The following is an 8,614-nucleotide window of genomic DNA, read 5'->3' as shown; positions in this document are numbered from 1 at the left end:
TATTCAAGAGATCTTTTAGATGTTTTCCTCTAGATAGTGGATGTAGAGAGCACGAATGAGATAATTGGTGCAACACTGTTAATCAAGCATTGTTAAGCACTTCGTAAATTAACATGGTTTCGATTGCCCGACCTATTGTATGCATCTTATCTACTTGAACGAAGTTATCTTTTGTAGGACGGTATCGGAACATATAAAGCAGCCTTAACCTTGAACTTGATGTGAAATAAGGAAAGTCTTAAGGATTTTGTGTACATAACTTCATGTGCATGCTTGCTTAAGACGAATACTATCGGTTGTATCATGTTAAAGTTTGGTCGGCCTAGTTTGAAAACTAGTCACTTGCATGTAAGTCAATTTTAACACTAAGCAATACACATTCATTTCCTTGTAATTGAATGCTTGTGAGCTCTTCTCTTCTCCATTCTTTGCATGTGTGCTATTGGATTCTTGCATGTTAGATGGTTGCTTGCTTGAAAAAGATTGCTCATAGGTTGCTCCCTTTGATTAGCTTCTTTTTCAGTTGTCTTTTATGTGAGAGAAGCACCATGAAAGATGGTCTCTTTTGCCTCTAGGCATAGGAAACTCTACCTTCACTCGGAGCATTTTGGGTGATAAGGGAGTGAGCATGTGATAGACGAACTAGCACACCCATATTGGGTAGTTGCATTGCAGCTTGAAGGGAAGACCCAACGATACATGGTTATGGGGTTGGCTCTTCCAAGAGGAAAAAACTAAAATATTGCAGGTTAGGACCATTCAGAGTTGTAGAGCTCCTGTCACACCAGGGTATAGCTTGCATCGAGACCATTGATGAATTGAGATGCAAGGCTACATAAATGGTAGAAAACTTAAGAAATACTATGGGCCCTTAGCCCAATACATGTTGGAATAGGCACACAAAAAGAAATAAGAAAAGTTTAGGCAAGAAAAAATTAAGAAGGATGCACATGAAGAGGTTAAGGTGAGGGTAGCCCAAGCCAAAGCAAAACAAAACGGGCCGACACTCCAAATAAACATAGCTACTCTAACCTTGATTGAGGAAGAAGACCTCGAGAAAGAGCTTGCAACTCTAGGTAGCACTTTATTTGGAAGGAAAAACAACTAATTGACTCAGGGGAAAGTCACAACTTACTCTTGTATAAGACCTAGGTGAAATTGAAAAAGCCAGAGTTGGAGCCAACAATAGCCAAAGTTGAAAGTTGGAACCATTAGATATTTAGATGTTTGAAAGTTAATGTTTCCACCAGAAATAATCCTTGGCCATTTAAGGTTTTTGTCATGCTGCAGGTGCCTTGGAAAAGGAAATGTTGCTCGGACAAAGCTAGATCTCTGCTATGAATTACGAAGTCAATTGGGAGCAAAGGACTGCCCACCAAGGGTTGTAGATGTACGTTTCCCGTTTATGGATTACCAAAGACCCCGGCCACAATCACAAATTTGAGCAACCGTTGTAGCCCTGCACACCTGAAACACCACTAGTACCCCATAAGGAAGCAACAAGTGTGGCAGGTAGAATCCCAAATCCCATCCCACACAGTGCACCTCTAAGGGTTAGCAGCCTCATGTTTAGCACTATTAGGTTCCCAAAAGACTGTTAAAAGCACAAGGATACTATGAAGGAAATAGGAAAATTTGGGTACCCAAACCATGAAATCCTGTAACAACACTATCTATGCAAAAACCTCGTCACCACCAACTACCACAACCAAACCAGCCAAGAAAAGTTGGAAAGGAAATAGAAAGCAGAAATGGAACCAGATCGAGCACATCACTCTACCGCATCATGTAATAAAGAAGGTATGGGTGCCTAAGGGAAAACAAAGTCAATGATTGAACTCACTAAGTTAGACCACAAGATCGAGACTAGGTAGGGGGACATCCTCACAAATGACTAGACCAATGGCACCCTTGGCTCATATGCTATTGCCGGTACCTATGAGAATTCCTCTACGCTCTCCACCTATCGGACTCATGTTACTCCTTCAGAATTCATGCCATTACACTCGGAAGCACCCTTCATACCACCTGTTCCCTTAATGCACCAATACTTCCAGCCCTCCTAATTGATCCAAAAGCCTTAACGCAAGCATTGGGGAGAGCAGTGGTGGCTGATAGTATAGGACCAATCATGCAAATGTGTGACATCTTCTGATGAGAAGAAGAAGAAGCCAAAGAAGAAGAAGTTTCAAGGGAGTTGTTATTTTACTGTGACAAGGGTCACGCTGTCAAAAACTATAGAAAGAAGTAGGCTGACAAGAATAATGACACCTTGAAGTCTTCATGGAAGGGAAAGGAGTCAATCAATAATATCGAGACCGAGCTTGAACTTTGGGTCACCATTTAAGAGGCATGTTCATCTGCTCATGCTCCAGTTGATGATTCATGGATTTTGGATAGTGGAGCATCTCGACACATGACCAGTAAGAAGGGCTGGTATAGTTTCTCGAAGCCTCCTATAGGAACCCATTAGTGTTGTTGTTGGGAATAATGCTAAATGTCCAGCCAAAGGGTCTGGAACCATATCTTTTGTGGCAGGTGAAGAGAAGAAGTTGTCAGATGTGCTCTATGTACCCCAAATAAAGATAAATCTGCTATCAGCTGTGATGACAGTTCATGGGCTTGAAGTACACTTCAAGAAAACTAGTTGGCAAAGGAGTAAGGCGCAATAATCTCTATGAGCTGAGTGCCCTTACAATGTCTGCAGATAAGAGCACAAGGAAGCTTTAGAATGAGCGATTTGGTCACACTGGATTTCTAGTGCTAAAGGAGATGTAGAAAAAGGGTATGGTAGCTAATTTACCTGCATTTTCAGAATTGCAGGAACCATGTGAAGCTTGTATGATGAGCAAACAGCAACGCAAGGCACTTCCACAAGAAAGCAGCAATCGGGCAAAGACTCCTCTAGAGCTGGTACATGCTGAACTTTAAAATGTCTACTACTGCATTAGGGGGATCTTCTTACTTTATGCTGCTAGTCAATGATTACAGTAGAAAGATGTGGGTTTATGTCCTTTGGGATAAGGCTGAAGCTTTTGGCAAGTTCAAATAGTGGCATAAGCTTGTGGAAAATGAGACAGGAAAGAAGGTGAAGAAGTTTCATACAAATCGAGGAGGAGAATTCCTTTCAATGGAATTTGATAGCCTACAAGGAGAATGGCATCAAGTGCCAACTCACCATTGCTCACACACCTCAGCAAAATGGTGTTGTAGAACACCACAATTGAACTGTCATGGAGATGGCTCGATGCATATTGAAGGCAAAGGGTTTGGCCAATATATTTTGGGCTAAAGCAGTCAACACAACAGTTTATGTCCTCAATCGGAGCTACACAAAGGCACTCAAGGATGTTACACCTCAAGAGGCCTACTCTGGTAAGAAACCTTCAGTTTCTCATTTCAGAACATTTGGCTGTGAATGTTATGTGTATATTCTAGATGCATCCAGGACCAAACGAGATGCCAAATGCAAGAAGCGTATCTTTCTTGGATGTAGTCAAGAGTCGAAGGCATATCGGCTCTATGATACAGAGAGGAAAAGAAGATTGTGGCCAGCTGAGATGTGGTATTTGCAGAACAGCCACACTCAATGGAGGAAGGAGGCTCGTCCACTCTATCATCAACCGAAGAAATAGTCCACCATGAGCCAACCAACCAATCAGATTTCATCTCAAGGAGGAGGAGTTTTCACAGGATGGACTCTCGCACATCACAAGAGCCTGCTGCTGCACCACAAGGAAAGCCACTTCCAAAGTGGGCATAACAGCTCTTTGATGAGCGTAATCCAGTACCTCAGAAGCTAGAATCTTCAACAGATGGACCGCACATATCAAGGAGAATAGAGAAGTAGAGAAGAGCATTTGATCTCACTGTCAGTATGGCCTTGATGGTGAAGGAGCCAGCCATCTTGGATGAAGCCTTAGCAAATCCAAAGTGGAAAGCCATAATGCACTCTATGTATGACAGCATCATAAAGAACAACACCTTGGAGCTAGTTGATTGAGCACCAAACAAAAAGGTAATGGGTAACAAATGGGTTTGGAAAACTTAGTATAAGGTTGATGGCTCACTTGAAAAATATAAAGCTAGGTTGGTTGCACAAGGATTTGCATAGATAGAGGGTTTCGACTTTGATGAAACCTTTGCTCCCTCATTCACTCACATCCCGATTCACATGACATTCTCATTCATTCACGTCCCGATTCACATCACATCATATCTATTCACGTCCATCACATTCTTATTCTTCACATACACATTCACATCCGGATTCATATCACATTACATCTCATCCATTCATTCACATCTATCTGATTGACATGTCATCACATCTCATTCATTCACATCCCGATTCACATCATATTACATCTCATCCATTCATTCACATCTATGCTCCCTCTAGCATTCTGGCGTAAGTTTTTTAAGAAAACAGGGTTTCTATGCAAGTTTTCAGTTTGATTTTCTTTTGAATACAAGGGGTATTTCTTGAATCAGTATTCCCAAAACTTCTTGATCGAAATTCTGAATTTCATGCCAGAATTCCTTGAATTCTATAACCTTGATCCACAGATCAATTTGAAGTGTCTCAAACTTAGTTTCAGATTTGGCAGGAGTTTTGAGTGTACTTTTCTAAACTAGTCACACCTTCTTTCCTCGAAACTGACGAAAGAGTTTGGTCTTGGTCATAGTCTGATTCAAGGTTCGAGTCAGATAAGATTTTTTCTGATCTATCTTTCTCAAAAAGGTTTGATAATTCAGTTACTATTTTACTGAATTTCTTTCTTTGAATATTCACTTAACTGATTTCTAAATTAGTTACGAATTCTAATGAGGAATAGATTAATCATTTATCTATTTCGATCTCGATAGATTTCCTGAATTCTCTTTTTACAATCCGTGTGAATATAAAACGATAGAAATTTCTCTCTTAGAGTATTTAATTATTAATTTATCAAATACTCATAGAATTTAAACATAGAATTTAAGAGAATTCTAATTTTGATATAAGCATTCTTTATACATCTTTCTATGCATAAAAATCAACTTCAATGGGAATAAAACTTTTATATAAAAAAATCCTTTTATGCATAAAATCAAATTTAATAGGAATAACACTTTTAAAATAAAAAGAATTTCTTTATGCATCTATTTATGCATAAAAATTAATTTTTATAAGAATAACGCTTAAAAAAAAATTCATTTATGCATCTTTCTATGCATAAAAATCAAATTTAATAAGAATAACACTTTTGTAATAAAAAATTCCTTTATGCATCTTTCTATGCATAAAAATCAAATTCAATAAGAATAACACTTTTGTAATAAAAAAAATTACTTTATGTATCTTTCTATGCACAAAAATCAAATTCAATAAGAATAACACTTTTGTAAAAAAAAATCCTTTATGCATCTTTCTATGCATAGAAATAAAATTCAATAAGAAGAACACTTTTGTAATAAAAAAATTCCTTTATGCATCTTTCTATGCATAGAAATCAAATTCAATAAGAATAACACTTTTGTAATAAAAAAAATTTCTTTCTATGCATAGAAATCAAATTCAATAAGAATAACACTTTTGTAATTAAAAAAATTCCTTTATGCATCTTTCTATGCATAGAAATCAAATTTAATAAGAATAACACTTTTGTAATTAAAAAAATCCTTTATGCATCTTTCTATGCATAGAAATCAAATTTAATAAGAATAACACTTTTGTAATAAAAAAATTTCCTTTACGCATCTTTCTATGCATAAAGATAAAATTTAATAAGAATAACACTTTTCTAATAAAAAAAATTCATTTATGCATCTTTCTATATGCATAAAAATCAAATTTAATAAGAATAACACTTTTGTAATAAAAAAATTCCTTTATGCATCTTTCTATGCATAAAAATCAAATTTAATAAGAATAACACTTTTGTAATAAAAAAATTCCTTTATGCATCTTTCTATGCATAGAAATCAATTTTAATAAGAATAACACTTTTATAATAAGAAAATTCTTTTATGTATCTTTTGATGCATAGAAATCAAATTTAATAAGAATAACACTTTTGTAATAAAAAAATTCATTTACGCATCTTTCTATGCATAAAAATCAAATTTAATAAGAATAACACTTTTATAATAAAAATAATTCCTTTATGCATCTTTCTATGCATAAAAATTAAATTTAATAAGAATAACACTTTATAATTAAAAAAAATTCCTTTATGCATCTTTCTATGCATAAAAGTAAAATTTAATAAGAATAACACTTTTATAATAAAAAAATTTCATTATGCATCTTTCTATGCATAGAAATCAAATTTAATAATTAATATCAGTGATATCCATGCATATTCATAGGTGAATATGTACATGGAGTAATTAGAATATTTCTTTTAGATGCAAAAATGGTGGAAATTACTCTTTTGGAATAACATAAAAATAAACTTTCTTTTCCACAAAATTATGAAATTTTTTTTCCATAACCTCCTTTGTATGGTTGACCATTTCTCATCTTTATCATTCTTTATTTAACTTAAATTAACTCAAATTAGATTTATAGAACTCTAATCTACATAATTTTCTAAATTCAAGAGAGTAAACAATAAGAAGAGTTTAATTAATCTCTTAGTTAATCTTTCTAGGGTTAAGAAGGGTTGGAATGTAAAGAAGAGAAGGGGGTGGCCTTTTTATCAAAGGCATAGCATTTGAATTGAATTCAATATTTGTAAACCATAAAAATTAAGGAAACCATAGATTTTTCATTAAACAAGTAAGAAAATTAGCTTACATGGAGCTTGTAAGCTCTCCTTTGGCTTGAGGGATTGAGGGTTCTACTCTTGTTTGAAGCAAGAGTGGCCACCAATTCACTTTGGAGAGGATTAGGCCAAAAACAATTGAATTATTAAAAAATTCAATGTAGATGGCCTAGGACACAGGAGCAGAGTAACAGTGCATAAACACCATTAAGCTTTTACAAAGGGGGAGGCTTCTATCTATAGGAAAAAGTGAGCCTCTAACCAAACAAACTAATTTTAGAATTTTCCAGATCAGTTTGGTCAATTTTTGACCATTTTTGGGTTAGTTCAGCTTACTTTTTGGATCTAGTTTTGAAACAGGAGAGAGGAGAGATGAAAATATCTCATTTTATTGATTAAGAATTGGGGGTAATGATGAGAAAAAGCTACCTACTTCATGAGGGAAGATCCCCACATTGAGGTGTCAAAATTCTGTTTTTTTAATTGTTTTCTTTGGTCCTTAGTCCACTCTTCATCTTATGTGAGCATTTACTCATTTTTGGGGGGGTTTTCTTTTATTCTTCAATTTTTCTCCTCCCTACATTTGGATTAATGTTATTGGTCCATAGGAACCTTAATGGACCATAATCCAATTTTTTTTGAAAATCTGGACCCTTAGTCTAAGGTCCTTTATACCTATTTTCAGTTAATCCCAATTGCTTATTGGAAAGTTCTTTTTGAATTTCTGTTTCAGGAGAAACCATTTTAGACACTAGGAGGATTTTTATATCCAAAAGTATCTCAATTTTGAATTACTTTCCTCCTCTAGACATTTTCTCTCTCCAGGCCAAAACAAGGTAAAACATGATCTTTCTTTTATTTTAGAGAGGGGAATAATTATAAGATCAGAAGGGGAGGTTCTTACACCTGCACACCTCAAAAGTTGGAGGGAGGAATCTTACATTGTGGCTTAACCCCATCACTCTCGGGCACCCAAAAAAGCCTATAATTGATTGCACTAACCATTAGAATAGATATCAAAGGCTTGGAATAGCTAAAACTTCCCCAACAACATGTCTTGAAAGCTCCGACAAGCTGATGATGGGTTCTACATTCATAGAGATCCCATGGTCACGAGCATACAAGGAAACCTTAGGCTAGCACTAGGTGACACCACATCTTTGTGTGGTTCCTTAGATGAAGCCCAAAACCTAAGTTGACCAAGCATTGCTACTAGCACACTAGCTAGACTGAGCACCACCCCCACACTAGTGTGCTAGCATTGCTACTAGCACACTAGCTAGTAGTGACGCTAGACTGAACACCACCCCCAACCAAAAACTTATGCTTGATGGTAGAACCAAAGAGGAAGCTAAAAGAGTAGCAGCCATGTGGTGAGCTATTAATGCAATGAAAGAAGAAATTGAGATTTGTGCTCAACAAAGGCTAGTAGATTAACCCTCCCAAGACAACCCCATAGCTCCCACATTACCAACACAATCTTAACCAGAGGCTAGCCCTTCAACCATGTCCTCCGATGCTAGCCCAAATTCTAGAGGACGCTTAAGCACCTAGATAAATGGATTGCTTAAGGCCTGAGACTGGCAATGCAATATTAAGAAGCAAGTTCTTATGGATTTGGCTACCCAATAGCTATATAGTATTAATTGGCAAGAAATCTTATTGTTTATTGGTGTCTTTGAAAAAGTGCTAGAGGTTGCCAATTACCTCATGAGCATAGTACAAAGTGAGTGGCAACGATTGACAGGCCTTATGTCTGCTTAAGAAACTACACCAACCAACTCTATCCCATCCCTAGTGGATTTGGCACCCAAAGTAGCTAAACAAAGCCAAAATCCATCGGACTTTATAACTACAACATC

This window comes from Cibotium barometz, chromosome 31, assembly GCF_041138505.1.
Source record: "Cibotium barometz isolate CiBa-2024 chromosome 31, ASM4113850v1, whole genome shotgun sequence".
NCBI classification, from domain to species: domain Eukaryota; kingdom Viridiplantae; phylum Streptophyta; class Polypodiopsida; order Cyatheales; family Cibotiaceae; genus Cibotium; species Cibotium barometz.
This window is presented reverse-complemented; position numbering follows the sequence as displayed.